Source organism: Vicugna pacos, chromosome 33 (assembly GCF_048564905.1).
Source record: "Vicugna pacos chromosome 33, VicPac4, whole genome shotgun sequence".
NCBI lineage: Eukaryota > Metazoa > Chordata > Mammalia > Artiodactyla > Camelidae > Vicugna > Vicugna pacos.
In genome coordinates, this window is record NC_133019.1 from 2,384,264 (window position 1) to 2,399,605 (window position 15,342).

The window sequence follows — 15,342 nt, forward strand, 5'->3', positions numbered from 1 at the left end:
CTTTCCATCAGAGTCCGTGCTCTGCTCTGAGAGATCACCCAAGAAACCTCGATAAACACACAGGGCCCAGGGGCTCAGGCCACAGGACCTGGGGACAGCTGGTCCCCCTCATGACAAGACTGTTGATTGAGTCTAGAGCCAGCGGCTGTAAGCCAGCAACGTGAGCGGGGCTGCAGGCACGGCTCTCTGCCGACTCCGTCGCCCTGTCACAGCTTCCTGCCCCTGCGGGTCTCTTACTCCTGGGTCACAGCCCGCTGGTGCCCTCTCGGATTTCAGTCTGATGCACCGCCTGCAGCTCCTCTCCGGTCTCCAGGAAGCACAGGCTGCGGCTGAAGCGGACCCTGTGCGGGAACAGCCATCCAGGAGGGGACCGTCCAGCGGAGCAGCCATCCAGGAGGGGACCAGGGCCGCCTGTTGGCAGTTCATCCCTGAGCAGCGCGGCCTCGCTGTCCAGCTGGGACGCACTCAAGGAACACAAACTCATTTATCAGCCCAGCAACGCCCCATTAGGGAGGTGACACCCCAGGCATGAACTGCCCACTGTACACCAAGGCCAAAGACAAGTCGTCTGGGGTCATCCGTTCTTGGGATTCGTCCACCACTGGGGGCCAGTGGGAATTGGGCAGACCTAGCACGGAATACAGGTGTATCCACGTGTCAGTTCCCCTCTGTTTATGCCACTCATCTTTCGATCAAGAGTTGTAGGAACAATGGGTAAAAGTGATCATTGGAGGCCTTGCCCAGGAAGGTATCAGCCAGCGTGATGTGTTCAGCGGCTTGGGATTTTTAGGAAAGGCAGCCAAATTATTTGACCAGCTTTTAAAGCATGACGTGTGCTTCCCGCTGACCCCAGGTCGCCCTCATCAGACACTGATGGATGAAATACTGCCAGAGTCTTGGACAGAACGTGGTTCTTAGCCAGCAGAAGAGCATCTTGGCCCCTCAGCGAGCACGGCTGGTTCCCGGGATTCTGTCAAAACACATCTCTGATTTGTGTGCCTGTTTAGGGTGTCATGGTGTCTGAGTCTGTAGGGGAGGGGACAGTGAGGAAAAGAAGACAGAAAGGGGGAGGGAGGCCAGCAAGGGAGACGAGGACCCAGAGAACGGGCTGGTGTGAGAGACTCAGCAAAGTCCCCTGTGTTTCTCTCTTCCCTGTGAAACACGCTGCTCAGCTAGGAGGTGGCTGCCAGCAAGAGCGGATTCAGTCCTGACCTTGTGACGCTGAAGACCCTGGAAGAGACGGTAGCCCCCTTGACATCAATGGTTCTTTGGTGCCCCCAAAGTTTCCGGGTTCTGGGTATGTTCACGAGTCCCTGTGCTCAGGGGGTGCCTACGTGGTGCTGGGGTTGTAAGGACTGGCTTTAATCAGGGACCAACTTCTGTCCTTCCTGTTCCCCGGTCCCAGTGTCTTCCTGGTGCTCAGAGATGCTCTCCCCAAAGTCTCTAGAGGGAGGGAACACTCTGTTCTAAAGTGGGAGACAGGAAACTGCCTAGAAAGTCAAGCACCACATAAACAGCATTTAAAACACAAGGGCCGTTACTTTAATTACGGCTCGTGCTGTGTTATCACCGCGCCGTTTCTCACGCCTTCGCCGGAAACCTGGTGATAAATCCATCTCTGGAAGCCAGAAGCTGCCATGGCCACGGCCTCCCGGGTCCATCCTCTCCTCCCAGCTTGGTTCTCCTGGAGACACCACCAGGTCACCGCAGCTCCAGGGCCCCCAGGATCCTGATTCCAAGTCGGTTTGGGGCTGAGGCTGGGAATCAGGCTGAGATCCCCAGCGTGGATTTTACAGTTCTACCAACGAAGAAAGCATCAGAGAGGAGGATATTTGTAAGGGTCAGAGTAGCTGAAGGGGGGTGACAGATGGCATACTGGTGTGTTGGGCTGTTTTTTAGATACTGACTATAATACCTTTGATGTTAATAATAACAAAGTAATGATACAGACACATTAGCAGCTGTCAGTTACCAGAGATTCTATGCCTGGTAACACGCTAATCCTCCATGTCTGGTCCTCAGCAACCGCTTGACAGGGTTCATGTGATTATCTACAACTCTCAGCGGTGAAAACTGAGGCTAAGCTTTTTGCCCAAGGTCACATGCTGAGGGGGGCTGAGCCAGACCATCCCTGTGCCGCCCGGCATGGCTGACGACCTCCGGCGATGCACATGCTCCCCGCAGACTTCTCCGGAGCAGCGTCTGCCCCGCTGGGGGTGCTGGGGTGTGCGCCAGGCGGCAGCACTCAGAGGGGCCCAGGAGGAGGTGTAGGTCAGGGACAGGGCTTGTGCTTGGATCACGCCTCCAGCTGCTCTTCACCGAGAGACGGGAGGACACTAGGCTGGATGCTGATCTGGGGTGCTGCCCTCACATGCCTTGTGAACGTTCCACCGTCTTTTTCCAGATGGTAAAGTTGAAGCTGGAGAGGTGACGTCACAGACCTTCAGGCAAACCTGGACCTGGAGCACCGTTCTCAAAAGGCCTGGGTTGGCAGTTTCGCTCCTGTATTTGGACAGGACACGGAGAAATTGTATTGGAACTTTTGGAATCATGACAGCCCCTTCTTTGCAGTGCCTTTTCCTCGGGAGGAGACCAGCGGCCCTTTGTAGTTCAGGGCTAACCTTCAATATCCCCAGCATGCCGCAGGGAGGCAGGGAGCTTCCGGTCCCAGGCTGCAGGCCCTCAGGAGAGGGTGGTGCCGCTGGCAGGGCCCTGGGAGAGCTGTCCATGGCTGGGACTGGGGCGGGAAGGGACCTGCTTGGCGTTCACTTCAAGGCAGGAAGAAAGGCAGCAACCGCACCCCCCAGAGAAGAGAACTTGGGGAGAAGAAATGCAGCATTCAGACAGCAACCTTCCAGCCCTCCTCTGGGCTGAACCTCATTCACCAGCTGGAAGCCCAACATTTATCCCCTCTCCAGTCCTCACCAGCCTCCATTTGTTGTCTGTTTAAAGCGAAGCATAATTTACATGCAGTAAAGTTCTCCATTCTTAGAGCTCTACACGTTTTGGCAGACAGACAGTCATGTAACCACCACTGTAATGAAGACAGGGGACGTTTCCACCACCTGCAAAGCTCCCTCGTGCTCCTTTGTGGTCAGTTCCTCCCCGAATCCCAGCCCCAGTCCGTTTTCCGTCACTGCATCCTGCCCTGTCAGGAATGTTATGTGACTGGAATCACACAGCCTTTAGCTTCCTGAATCTGGCCTCACTGGTTCTGCATAATGCATCTGAGGTTCGGCCATGGTGGTCTGTGTAGCCAAAGCCCTTCCTTTTTCATTGCTGAGTAGTACTCCACGGTGTGGGTGTGCCTCAGTTTCTATCTGCTCACCAGCTGGAAGATATTTGGGCTGTTGCCAGTTTGGGGAAATGATTAAAACGCTGCTACAGATGTCCACTCGCAGGTCTGTGTGTGACCCTGGGCTTGCTGGGGGGCAGGTGGGGGCACGTCTAACTTGACTTTCCTTGTATTTGACTTCTCACCTCTCTTAAGGTCAGTTCTACAGAGATTCTTTTTTTTTAGTTCGTTTCTAATCTTCTTTTAACCAACCCCACATTGTTGAATACTTTAGGCACTGGGCACTCTACTGACACTGAAATTGCAAAGATACGTGAAACACTTTCCTAAGCCGTGTACGTCTATGCAGTGCCCAACCTGCCGACTGAGCGGGAGACACTCCGCTCTATGGCAGAAGGGAGGTGGGGTTGGAATGCACTGGCCAGCCCAGGTCGTGTTGATACAGGGTTGGCTATGAGCAACCAACACACTGATTGTCTGTAAGCAGTGAAACACAGAGTGATCACCTGCAGACCTGCCACAGATCCTGGCTCACAGGCAATCCCTGCCTCAGGTGTGTGACAAGGGGAGATATTTTGCAACCAACACCCCCATCTTCACAATTTCCTTCATACTTGGAAACAACCAGAGGAAACAACATAAAACACTTGATGAATAAAAATATTTCGCACTGACAACTCTCTCTGCGCACAAGATTTAAAAACAAACAAAAAAAAAGCCCCATATTTCCAGTTCTTCTAGAACGTAAGATCACCTTATTCAACCTCCTGACACTCAAATCTCCTCGGCAGCATCCTTGCTCAGCCGGCGGCTGCATTTCCCCGGTGATGGCAAGCCCGCCACCCTGGAGGTCTAGTGCAGTCAAGCCCCGTGCTGGGAGTAGGAGGTGCTTTACGAGTTTTTCCAGAGTTTTTGCTCCCTTCACCATCAGTATCACCATTGTTACCATGACCTCACCTACAGACAATTCTGGATGCTGGAATGTTCATCTTCACATTAAACCCCAAATCTGTTACCCGATTACTTCCTCCGTCGAGCTTGCATTGGTTTGGCAGGGTGGGGGTGGGGCACTCAAAACAAGTGAGATTCACATGGGACATTTCAAAGTATTTGAAGACAGTCCCCGTGTCTCCCTGCAGCCTTGGCTCTCTAGGCCAAAAGCTAAGCTCCCCGGTGCCTCCTGTCACTCAGCCTAGGAAGCCTGAGACACACCATCCAGTCTCCTCACCACCTCGGCCACCTGGACCTGCCTGTGTGCCGGCGGCTCCCTGACTGCTCATCCTGCTGCCAGGGCAGGTTGTCCCGGGCGCCACCGCTCCATTAACACAGCCCCGTATATCGACTTCGGGGGAAATTACATTGCACGAATGCCAGGCTATGCTTTCTAGCAACTAAAACTCCCAAACATTTTTTTTTTAAGTTCTGCAGCTAAGCCTTCCTTCTTATGACTGCTTTGAGATAAGTGTTCCTTTCTTTTCTCTTTTTTTTTTTTCCCCAAAAACCTGGCCCGCTTCCTGAGCTTGTCATGATCTCTGAAACGCAGTTCTGTCATGCTGACTGCTAACGATCCACACTGGCTTTGAATTAGGTGGAAGTGTGATCTGTGGGCCTGCTGCTGCTTCATCTGATGCTGATGAAAACGTTCAACGGGACAGGGTCAAAGACAAAGGCCTTTTCCTAGGCTGACACTGATCTGTTCCTCTGAACACTGTGGAGAACAAACCCACCCATCAGCCACCCGGGAACATCGTGAGGACCCCTGGGAAATGCCATGCTTCGATTGAAAAAGTGATGCCTACTGAATCTCCCAAGTAACTTGCTGTAAAAAGGAAATGAGACTGGGCGGCCGGGGCTTTGTGGTGGCGAACCGATGCTCCTCTGCTGAGTCCCATTTCCCTTTCTAAGGGCTCACAGTCATCTCAGTCGTACTTTTTCCATAATCTCTCTTCTTAAAAGCAGGCACCAGGTAACAGCTAAAGTTCTGAATGTTCAGAATAAATACGGCTCATTTCCTGTCCTCAGTACTCATATGGACGGACATAGGACTCAGGCCTTCGGTGACGTGCACATGAACAAATCCACACGATAGCTTCAAACTTATTTTCAGGAGCCACCATGCCATTTCAGGACCTGGGTGATGAAACTGTAGAGGAGGTGCAGGAGGCTGCACCTGTCTGTCTGGCAGCCCCACGAGTGAGCCCCTGGACCTCAGTAGGTCTGGAGCACAGCCGTCTGCCTTGTCCTCAGTGACCGTGCAGGTGTCTGCCCCGCTCGGTGCAGGAGGCTGACACACGGCATCACACTGGCATTTACCTGCGTCGGCCCTCCCCCATGCAGCCAGCCAGAGGCCGTTCTGCACAGAGAGAGCCAGCGCCACCTTCTCCAGGGAAGCTGAGCAGAGGACATGCTTGGAAGAAAGCACGTTTCAGCTCTGGGGCAGCCCAGGTGTGGTGTTCTGGTTGTTTCTGTTTCTGTTTTCTGCACTAGAAGGCTCAGTATTAGCGGGGGCTTGTTAAAAATGCAAATTCCTGGGTCTCTCCAACCTACTGACCCAGAAACTCAGGGGTGGGGCCCGGTGACTGTGTTCTAACAAGCCTTCCAGGGGACTAGGGGGAAAAAGAAGTTTGAGAATCGTGGTTCCAGGATTTGACAACCCCCTCAGGACAGCCCCGGGGAGGATGGCCAGAAGTGGGTAACAATTCTCAAAATTCAATTCAGCCAACACTTCACGGGGTGGCTTCTCAGGTAACGTGCCGGCTCCTAGAGGTGAGGCAGAAGGCGGGCGATGCAGAGGGCACAGCCCTGTCCTGGCTTGCTCATGCCATCAACAGGTAAACCAGTGCAAACAGGAAGTAACGTAAAGACTCAATAGTGTGTGGAAGGAGGAAGTGCATTAGTCCGAGGGAGTAGGTGAGGATGAGCGGGAAGAAAGGGGGGACCAACTCCGGGAGCAGGTGCTTTTACGATGACCCGGGAGGGACGGCTGGGACTCTGGTCGGCAGGGGCTCCCAGGGGTGTCGGAACACTCTTTCCTTCTTCCTCCTGGGAGGCTCCTGCAGGGTGGGGGCAACCCCGGCACTGTTCCCGGTCCTCCCCGCCCCCCGCTGGCCCAGCGGCACTGGTGCGGCTGGCTTACCTCCTACACGATCTTCCCCTGAGTCCCAGACGGTCTCTGGTTCCCAGTTAACAAGATGTGTGACACTGAGGTTTGCTTTTGAGCCCCGCCTTCCTTTCTCAGTCTCCTTTCCCTTGGAGCTGAACTTGACCTCTGACTTCACATGCTGCACCCCTATCCCCCCACCCCCAGGCAAGGAGCTGCGCTGGCTGTCCACCTTGGGAGCTACGCCCCATGAGGACCAGGACCAGGAGGGAGGGAAGCTGCAGCCCAGCTTCAACGCAGAGAGGACGTGCAGGCTGGGGAGTGAGTGGGGCCCTGCTCAGCGACCAGGCACAGCCACCAGCATGGAGCTGCTGTGCTCCATAGCTGCGTCTATTAAGCCCAGTCCCCCCTTCCTGCTCCTCTCCCAGCCCTGGGCTCAGGCCTCCATTGAAACCTGGACTTAAGTGAGTTCTGTCTGACTCCGAGCACCCCTGCTAAGCTCCCCTCCCCAAGCTTTCTGAGACCCTGCCTCTGTTGTTCTCAGCCGACTTCCCCGCCACCTCGGGGCCAATGTTTCCTCCCAAATTACAGACCCTGCCCAGACCCGTGGTCTACTGCTTCGTGGTAAGACTCTCAGTAAGGCGTCAGCTCAAAGACGGAGGTCTAATGGGGAGGTGAGTCTGATGGTGGGAACTCCCACTGCAACCTGAGAACAGAAACACCCGGGGGCCTGCAGGCCATCCGCAGGGCTGCTCCCCGACAGCGCCGCCTGCCCCAGGCTGAGACCAGGCCTCCCACGGGGCTGGCTTCAGCTGCCACCTTTCTCTCCGGGGGCGTCGGGTCCAGGCGGAGCCACCCACTGACAGCACCTGATGCCTTCATTGGCCCAGCGGCTGCTGAGCAGAGCTTTCAAGTCTTGCTGAGCCTCTGAAATGGAACTATCACGCTTACGCTGAATAGCACACACACAAAAAATCGGAAAATGTATAGTCTGCATCGGTATCTGCTACAACGTTCCCTGTTTGGGGAAGACAGGCCGATTAAAAATACTAAAGATTGTGATGTGTGCCCCTCCGCCCCCCGTCTTCTCTCTTCTGTGTTTATCTTTTGCTGGAGGCATATTTCAGAGCTTAAGGCTGACAGTTTCATTTAAAATTATTTAAACTCTGCCAAAGACAGGATCCGTATACAGGTGATTTTTCTTTTCTCTGTGGCCCCAGCTTATTATCAAATCAGGAGGTGGAAGCTGGCTGCAGATGCCATTAATTTCTAGGTCTCAGGCCGGTCTTCCTGGCTTGCCACCCCTTCCCCCACCACCTGCGTACCCACACTGCCCACTGAGACACTTCCTAGAAGTTACAGCACCTGCAAACCGTGGGCTTCCCTGGATGGATATCACGCTCTGCCTCTGCCTCTCTGCCTCTCTGCCTCCCCTACCTCTGCGCACAGAATCCCCAGCCCCGGCGCCGACTGGGAGAGGAGGCAGGAGCAGCGATGCGTCCTGGACGGCAGTCTGTATGCAGAGAAGAGTAGGGCGTTAGGGGAGCGCGCGGATGGCTGTGGGAATCACGCTGTCCTCATCGGGCAGATATTTGGAGCCAAGGCCAGCAGACATCACAGGTGGCGAGTAGCTTGTGCTTTCAATGCGGACTTGGTGGCCAGGGTTATGACACGTCAGCCACGTCATTTCACCTTGGAGCGTGTGCTCTGTGCCAACACACAACCCAGCCGTGCGCCGAAAGTGGGTCTTCTACGGGCTTGAGAATTCCTAGAGGAGAGCTTTTCCTTTCGTTTGCCCGTCTTGTTTTTTGAATAAAGCCACTCTTTTCCTTGTGCTTGCCTCTCCGTGTCTCTCCACCACCAAAGAAGCAGTTTCTGCCCTTCATGCAGAAAACGCCTCCCTCTATTTGTGGTGGAATTGCTGACTCCCATGAGTGCCCATCCCTCCAGCCCTCTCCACCGAGCACTTCCCATCACTCGCCATCATTAGTTATAATCGCAGGCGGGCTCCACTCTTTGAAGGCGCGTGCGGGGAGCTGCAGGGGTCGGCCGTCTACAGAAGGCCTTCTCCCGTCTCCTACTTTCTACTTTCCCAAACTAGGTCTGCTTTCCACATGCCCCCCACCCCCGCATCCCCAGGAGACCCCTCTGCCAAGAATGAAAGAAGTCCTGGGTTTCTGTCCTTGGCCAGCAGTCCTGAGAGGAGGTTGTAGACATGAAAGGAAGCTCAGAGATAGATAGGTTTGCTTTTAGGACAGACAGCTCCTCTGAGATGTGGAAATCTAGCCCTGGGAGAGCCGGCCCCAGAGCAAAAGGAAACTGGAGTCCTGGCTTCATCACTCAGGACACTGGCAACTGCACGGTCCCCAGAGGGAGCTGACCACGGAGCGGGTGCTGGTGTGATTTCTCCTGGGGGGTCACTGCAGAAGGAAGGAGTCCCAGGCCTCCGAGTGATAAAAGCCCACACAAAGGCATTATAGGACCTGCTCAGCCCGTCTCTGAGCCCCGTTCGAGCTGACGAAGGAGGAGGGGCACCTCTCAGAACCTCAGAGTCGTTGGGCTCACACCCAGGGCCGTGACTGCCCGGCATCCTGGGAAAGCCAAGAGGCCCCTCAGGGCTGCACAGGGTGAAAGGGGACGTCTGCGTTAGTAACAGCCTTCCCCACGCAGCAGCTGCTACGCAGCAGACACGTTCACGTTCATCACTAGGCTCTCCAAGACTGAGTAACGGGCCCTGTTCACCCCTTCTTACAAATGAGAGCATAGGTCACCTGGCTCAGGAAGCGTCCTGCCGGCCCGCTGAAACCCAGCACGCCCCTGGAAATAAGGGCCCCTCTGCCAAGGGTCTGAGCCCAGGAGGAGGAAAGTCTCTCCCCGAGTCTTCCATCTCAGAAAGGAGGAGGCCTTCAGGAAGGCCTCCCCCCGAGACCGCCAGCGGGCCGGGGACCTCTGGGGGACGGTGGGGCTTGCAGCAGGGAGGCTGCCCTACGCCTGGGCAGGAAAGCAGTAGGGGGTGGGGGAGTCCAGGCCGCTGCCATCTCTCGGTCCAGTAAGCTCAGGAAACTCCAAATGTTCAGAAGGTGTTTGCGGTGATGAAAGAGCTTCCAGCCCAACATGGTACCCACTCCCTTACAAAGGAGGCTCTACCCAGGTCCAAATCTAGGAGCCCCAAATTAACATCCCAGAAGGATGTTAGGGGCTCAGGAAACGGAACCGCAGTGAAACCCAGCAGAGTGGTGGCTTAGGCCTCGTGGGCGGTTGTCCTGGAGACCCCCAGGCTCCGGGTCCCTCCCTCCAGCACCACAAGCGGAGCCTGGTGAGGTCATACTCTTGCACCCTGCAGGGCCCCCATGGCCTCTGTGCTGCTCCCCGTCCTGCCGGGCAGAACCGCAGGGTCCCCAGGTCCCAGAATGATGACACAGGGGTACCCCCCCATCCCCAGCTTCAGGCTCACCTCTCCCGCCGGTGCCTGAGTCCTTCCTCATCTGGCCCACCCGCCCCGAGCACATGGATTTCACGTTCCTTCCCCCAAATACCGCCTGTCCCAGTCAGACCTGTCTTTTCACCAACGTCCAGATGCACGTGCCCACGTCTGAACCTTCACACGCGAGTCCTCTGGCCGGGCTTGGCTTCCCTCTGCCCGCACCCAGTCCTGCGTGGGCCCGTCCTCCCGGCCCGCGCCTGCAGTCTCCCTCCTCTGCTGAGCCTTCTCTGAGACGTCAGCCCACGGCGATCCCTCCCTCCACTGACTCCTTTCATAGTATTTCTGCGCCGCATAATTAGCACCTGATGGCACGCTGCCTTCTCCTCTAATTGTCTGAACCAAGTAAGGTCGTCCTTAGAACATCTAGGAAAACACTCATCGACAAAGCGCTGCTTGCCCAGCTCCCCTAGCCAGGCTGAAAATCCAGGCCTTGGCCAGGTGCGCGTCTCTCACCGACCCACTGGAGGCGAGGCATACAGTTCACGTTCAGTAAATGCGTACAATAAGTTGTCAATGAGTTACTTATTTTCTCTGCCGTGCACACCCTTCCCCCCTTATTCTGCAAATAGAAGAAATGGGTTCTGTTGTGTTCAGTGTATAATATCCAGAACAGGTTTCAACAGTTTGTTTAAATGACTGATACAGACTGACTTCTACATACAGAGCCCACAAGAAATGGGCGTGACCCACCCAAGGGAGTTTCTGGACTCCAGAGGGGCCCCCACCGTGCCGCCCCATCTCCTCTGCATTCCTAAATGCTGGAGAGAAGGATTCATTCATTCAACAAACATTTCTGTGGCTTCTACTGCAATGGTTCTCAACCCTGAACGAATATTTGAGCTTTTAACAAAAATACATCAGGACCCGGTACTCAAAGATTTTGATTTAATTATTTGGAGGTAGAACCCAAGCACAGACATTTTAAAAAATATCCTCCAAGTGATTCTAAGTTTTAATTTCTATAAAGAACCCACTGAAAAACACCAAAAGACAAAGACAAGTTACAGCCGAGGCCCCGAGAAGGGCACGGTCCAAGGAGAAGGGCGGCCAGGAGAGCTCACACCATGCTGAGCGCTGCAGGGCCCCGCAGGGCAGGGGAGGGCAGGCGGCGGCGCCAGCCTCCCGGCTAAGGGTTCAGAGGAGGCTTCCTGGAGGAACAGCCCACGCCTGCCTTGGAGGCTGACAGCGTAGGAACTGGACAAGTGGAAAGGGGCACTCCGGGGGGCGCATCCCAGGGCGAGGAGACAGGCGGCGGGTGACTGGTCGGCCCAGAGCCGCCAGCGTGAGTGCCGCCCCTCCTGCCAACCGTGCTGACCTCCCGTCTACCGGCTGAGCCCCGGGGAAGCTGAGGGCCAAGGGAGGCCTGCTCCGCCCGGGGCGTAGTCATGGAGAAGCTTCTTGGGACAAAGTCAGTGGCAGCAACTTGAAAGCGTCAGTAAAGCAGCCTACCTGAGGTCCGCGGGCCGGGCGAGGAGCGATGGTGACGTCTTCCGCTGTGGCCCCGGAGCAGCGACCCCTCGGAGGCGGCGGTGCCTCCACGGAAGCGCGCCTGGCGGCCCCGCTTCCGCGCCAGGGAGAGCGAGCGCGGGGAGAGCGCGGCCCGGGCAGCGGCAGCCAGGGCGCAGGAGGGCTCCTCCCGGCTCGCCCGTGTGTGTCCCCAGCCGGAGTGTGGACAGTGGGGCCCCACTTGTCTGGACGGACTGTCCCCGTCAGCCCAGGGGTGAGACGGGCCGGGCTTCCAAGGCCTGTCCGCTGCCTCCCCGAGGGGACGCGGTCGGGGAGCACACCTGCGGCCCCGCCTGAGTCTGTGCGCATGCGCGCCCACGCGAGCATGCGCGCCCACGCGAGCATGCGCGCCCACGCGAGCATGCGCGCCCACGCGAGCATGCGCGCCCACGCGAGCATGCGCGCCCACGCACGCTCCTGTGAAGGGCCAGCTGCTGGAAGTTACCCCATGAACAGAGAGGGAGCGAGTTAATTAGGAGAGGAGAGGGTTTGAATGAGAAAGAAGGAGAGAAAGATCTGGGCGATGCCAGCATTGCCCTCTGGCCGAGCACCCGCCCTGTGCTCCTTCCTCCTGCACCGGGAATCCCTCTGCAGGCAGGACTGCCAAGGAAAGACTCGCTGGGCAGGCAAGTTTACTGCCCTAAACCCCGTCCCCGCTTGCCCTATGCCCTGAGGCGAGTCCCTTCCCCGACCTGGCCCTCTGACCCCATTGGTAAAGTGAGGGAGCTGGACTCTGTCTCCAGGGTCCCCTCCTGTCTGTGCCCTGGAAACGCAGGCCCCAGTTGGTTTGCTGGCCCTGCCGGCGCCCACAACTGAGCAGCCACCCCTGGGTTCTCCTCTCGCAACCCAACCGTCCTTCCTCTGCAGCTAATCTCATGCATGAGTTCCTGCGCAGCAGCTCCATTACCAGCAACAGCATCTGTGCTGATGAGAAAAAAATAAATGTAAGCTCCTAAGTGGACTGTGCCGATTTATAGCTCGGTGCCCCGAGGCTCTCCCGCCTTCCCTTCCCTGAGTGCCCAGCATAGGGCCTCTGCTCGCCAAGTGCCCGCGCCAAGGCTCTGCCCCCTGTGGCAGTCCCTTGGGGGTCCATAGAGGATGGACCAGCGCCTTCTCCCAAGCAGAAGCAGGGGCTTACGAGGTGCCCAGAAAGACCCTTGAAATAACTGTGGCCGCCAGGCCCCCAGCTCCGCTGTGGTCCTGTTCAGCTGAAGTCAAAGGCCATTAGCACGCAGTGGCCTTGTCTTGTGTCTTCTGGGTGTTATCTCTCAACTTCAGAGGGACACCCAAGGGCCGGTGTGGTGTAGAAAGAAAGAGATTTGGTCTCTGTCCCTGTTGCAGGCACTGATCTCCTGAGTGACAGGACTGCCTTTCATCATCCATGAGAAGCCCCTCTTGAGCGTGTGCTAATGAGGTGACAGGGTGGTGCCTCTAGTAGGGGCGGATGGGGCTGGTCCCCAGGGAGACCCCGTGATTAGAGGGTTGGAACTCTGAGCCCCACAAGGACTTCTGGGAGGGGGAAGGAGGGGCTGTGGTTAAGCTCTGTGAAAACTCGAGCAAGGAGATCTGATGAGCTGCCTGGGGAAGGCATCAACCACAGGAGGGTGGTGCCCACCCACCAGCTCCACGGGGATAGAAGCTCCTGCACTCAGGGTCCTTCCGAACCTCCCCATGTGCCTCTTTATCTGGCTGTTGATCCGCATGAAGGATCTTTTACACCATCTTCTTGTAGCACACTGGTCATCGTGAGCAAATATTCCTCTGAGCTCTGTGAGCTGCTCCAGCAAATGAACTGAATGTGAGGAGGGGGTCGTGGGAACCTCTGATTTACAGTCACAGGTGACAACCTGGACTTATGATTGGCGTCTGAGTTGGGGCAGCCTAGTGAGACTGAGCCCTGACTGGGGTCTTCAGGTAGATAGCGTCAGGATTGAATTAAAACTGCAGGGCAGAGTTCTCCCATTATCAGCAGACGGTCAGTGTCCACGGACAAGTACAGAAGTGCTTGGTATAGAAAAACACATGGGAACAAGGTAGGGGCCACACTGGCCTGAGGCATCCTTTTCTTCCACACACGGCCTCTACAGACAGACAGAACCACACAGCCAAGAAGACACTGGTGGTGTGGGCCTCTGCTGGCGTTCTGGGAGTGAGGGTCCGTGTCGGCACCTGTAAGTTCTTCCTGGTCCCCAGGGGAGGCAGAGTCCGGCTTTGCTTCCCAGCTTTCTGGTTCTACCAGCTTATCCCGGAGAATCTGAGGTAGGGCTGCACCACGTGCTCAGGTGTGTATTCCAGAGACACGGCTTTCCCCTGCTGTTCCCCTTCCATCAGGCTGGAAGCTGGCGTTTGTGAGGACAAGGCAGCAAACCGAGCACACACGGCTAGTGGAATTATCGGTGGGAGGAGACTATATATATATATATATATATATATATATATATATTTGTAAATCACACAATTCCTTTGTAATTCGCAGGCATGGTCACAGGTGCACTTATCTCCAGGAGTAAAGGTTGGGTGTCATTGTTTTAGAGTCCCATGTCCCACGTTCATGCGTTTTCATACTTGAGCGGGCAGGACCGCATCCCAGCTGGTGATGGAGTGCCGGCCAGAACCGCTACCCCAGGGCTTCCCTCACTTTAGCCAGCGTCAGGATCACCTGCAGGGCTGGCCCCCAAACCTAGCGTTTGATTCAGTAGGTCTGGGGTGAGTCCCGAGGTTGTAGTTCTTACACGTTCACAAGTGATACTGCTGATGGAAGGACTGAACTCTTGAGAGCCACTGTACAAAACGAATGAGGTCATCCCAAACCGCCGTGCTGTTTGAAAAGCTCGAGTATTTGTGTATAAAGATTACAGCCTCGAACTTGTAACTTTGCCTAGCAGTACCCAGTCTCAGACATCAGTTTTTCATGGTGCAGTTATGACATATCCCACGTTTTGGTGGCTTGTATCACGTTTTGGTTACAAAGCACCGTGCTGGGAGAGGTCAGGCACAGTGGAGGAGGAGGGGATGTCGCAGTGACGGCCAACCCACCACCTGGCTGCTCCCTCCTCAGCTGGGGGCTCAGACAGCCTAGGCCGGGGCGAAGCCCGGTACAGAGCAATTCCTCCCAGCTCCCTCCTCGCAGCTCCAAGATGCGGAGCTCAGCAGGGCTACCAAGGCCTGCTGGTAAACACAGAGCAGGGGACACTGCCTGAGAGCTCTGACTTCAGCGGCTGACAGGACCTGGTTGGCTGTGGTCCCTCAGCCAGGCTCAAACTGTGGGTACAGTGGTCTGAGGTCTCTAGCTTCCACCTCAAATGGCCATAAAACCCAGCCGCCCAAGGACAGTGAGCAGAGCAAGCTGCAGACCCAGGACGGCACTCGGGCCGTGTCAGGACAGGGTCCCTCCTCGTCCCAAATGTCCCGATGCAGCTTCCTTCTAGGCCTCTGCTCCGGAGTCCCTAACGCAGATTCAAATCTCATCATGAAACACCTGTCTTTCCCTGCCCTGCCCTTCCCCCAACTCATCCAATTACCATGTCTAATGTGATCCATCATCGCATCTCTGCAGCAGCAAGATTGGAAGAGCAGACGGGGGAGATTAATAATAATTGTGGTGTCAAGGCACAGGACGCAATCAGACTCCAGCATGGAAGCAAATACAAACACAAACAAACCGTATTTATATCCTTCTGGAAGACGGCTCAATGCTCCCTCCCCGCCCCCCCCAAGAGCGGCCGAGGACAAAGCTCAGGGAAGGGGTGAATCAGCTCTACCGTGGGGCTCTGGAATCGGTCCTTCAGCCCGGCCTGCACCGCCACGGAGCCCTCTCTGATTGAAATTAGAGCAGGGATTCGGGAGCTCTGAAGAGAGGCCCAAAATCCATCAGGGCCCAAGTGGGGAGGAAAGGGGACGGACATCTCTGCAATTCAATGCAAGCATGCGAACTCTGTGGAGATCAAAGGATACACT

The 15,342-nt window shown here is 56.0% G+C and overlaps 1 protein-coding gene across 2 annotated transcripts in view; it reads right to left on the reverse strand.

Moving 5' to 3' along the window:
* The window catches only part of NTM (neurotrimin), an 820,981-nt gene that overhangs the window by 734,503 nt on the left and 71,136 nt on the right, over nucleotides 1-15,342 (reverse strand). Inside the window, exon 1 of one of the 2 annotated variants that reach the window (XM_072953796.1) lies at nucleotides 11,329-11,402. The exons of the other annotated variant lie outside the window; for it this stretch is intronic. The gene's annotated coding sequence lies outside the window, so the exon portion shown is untranslated. Of the gene's footprint in view, nucleotides 1-11,328; nucleotides 11,403-15,342 lie in introns of those variants that run through there. 2 annotated transcript variants of the gene reach the window in all.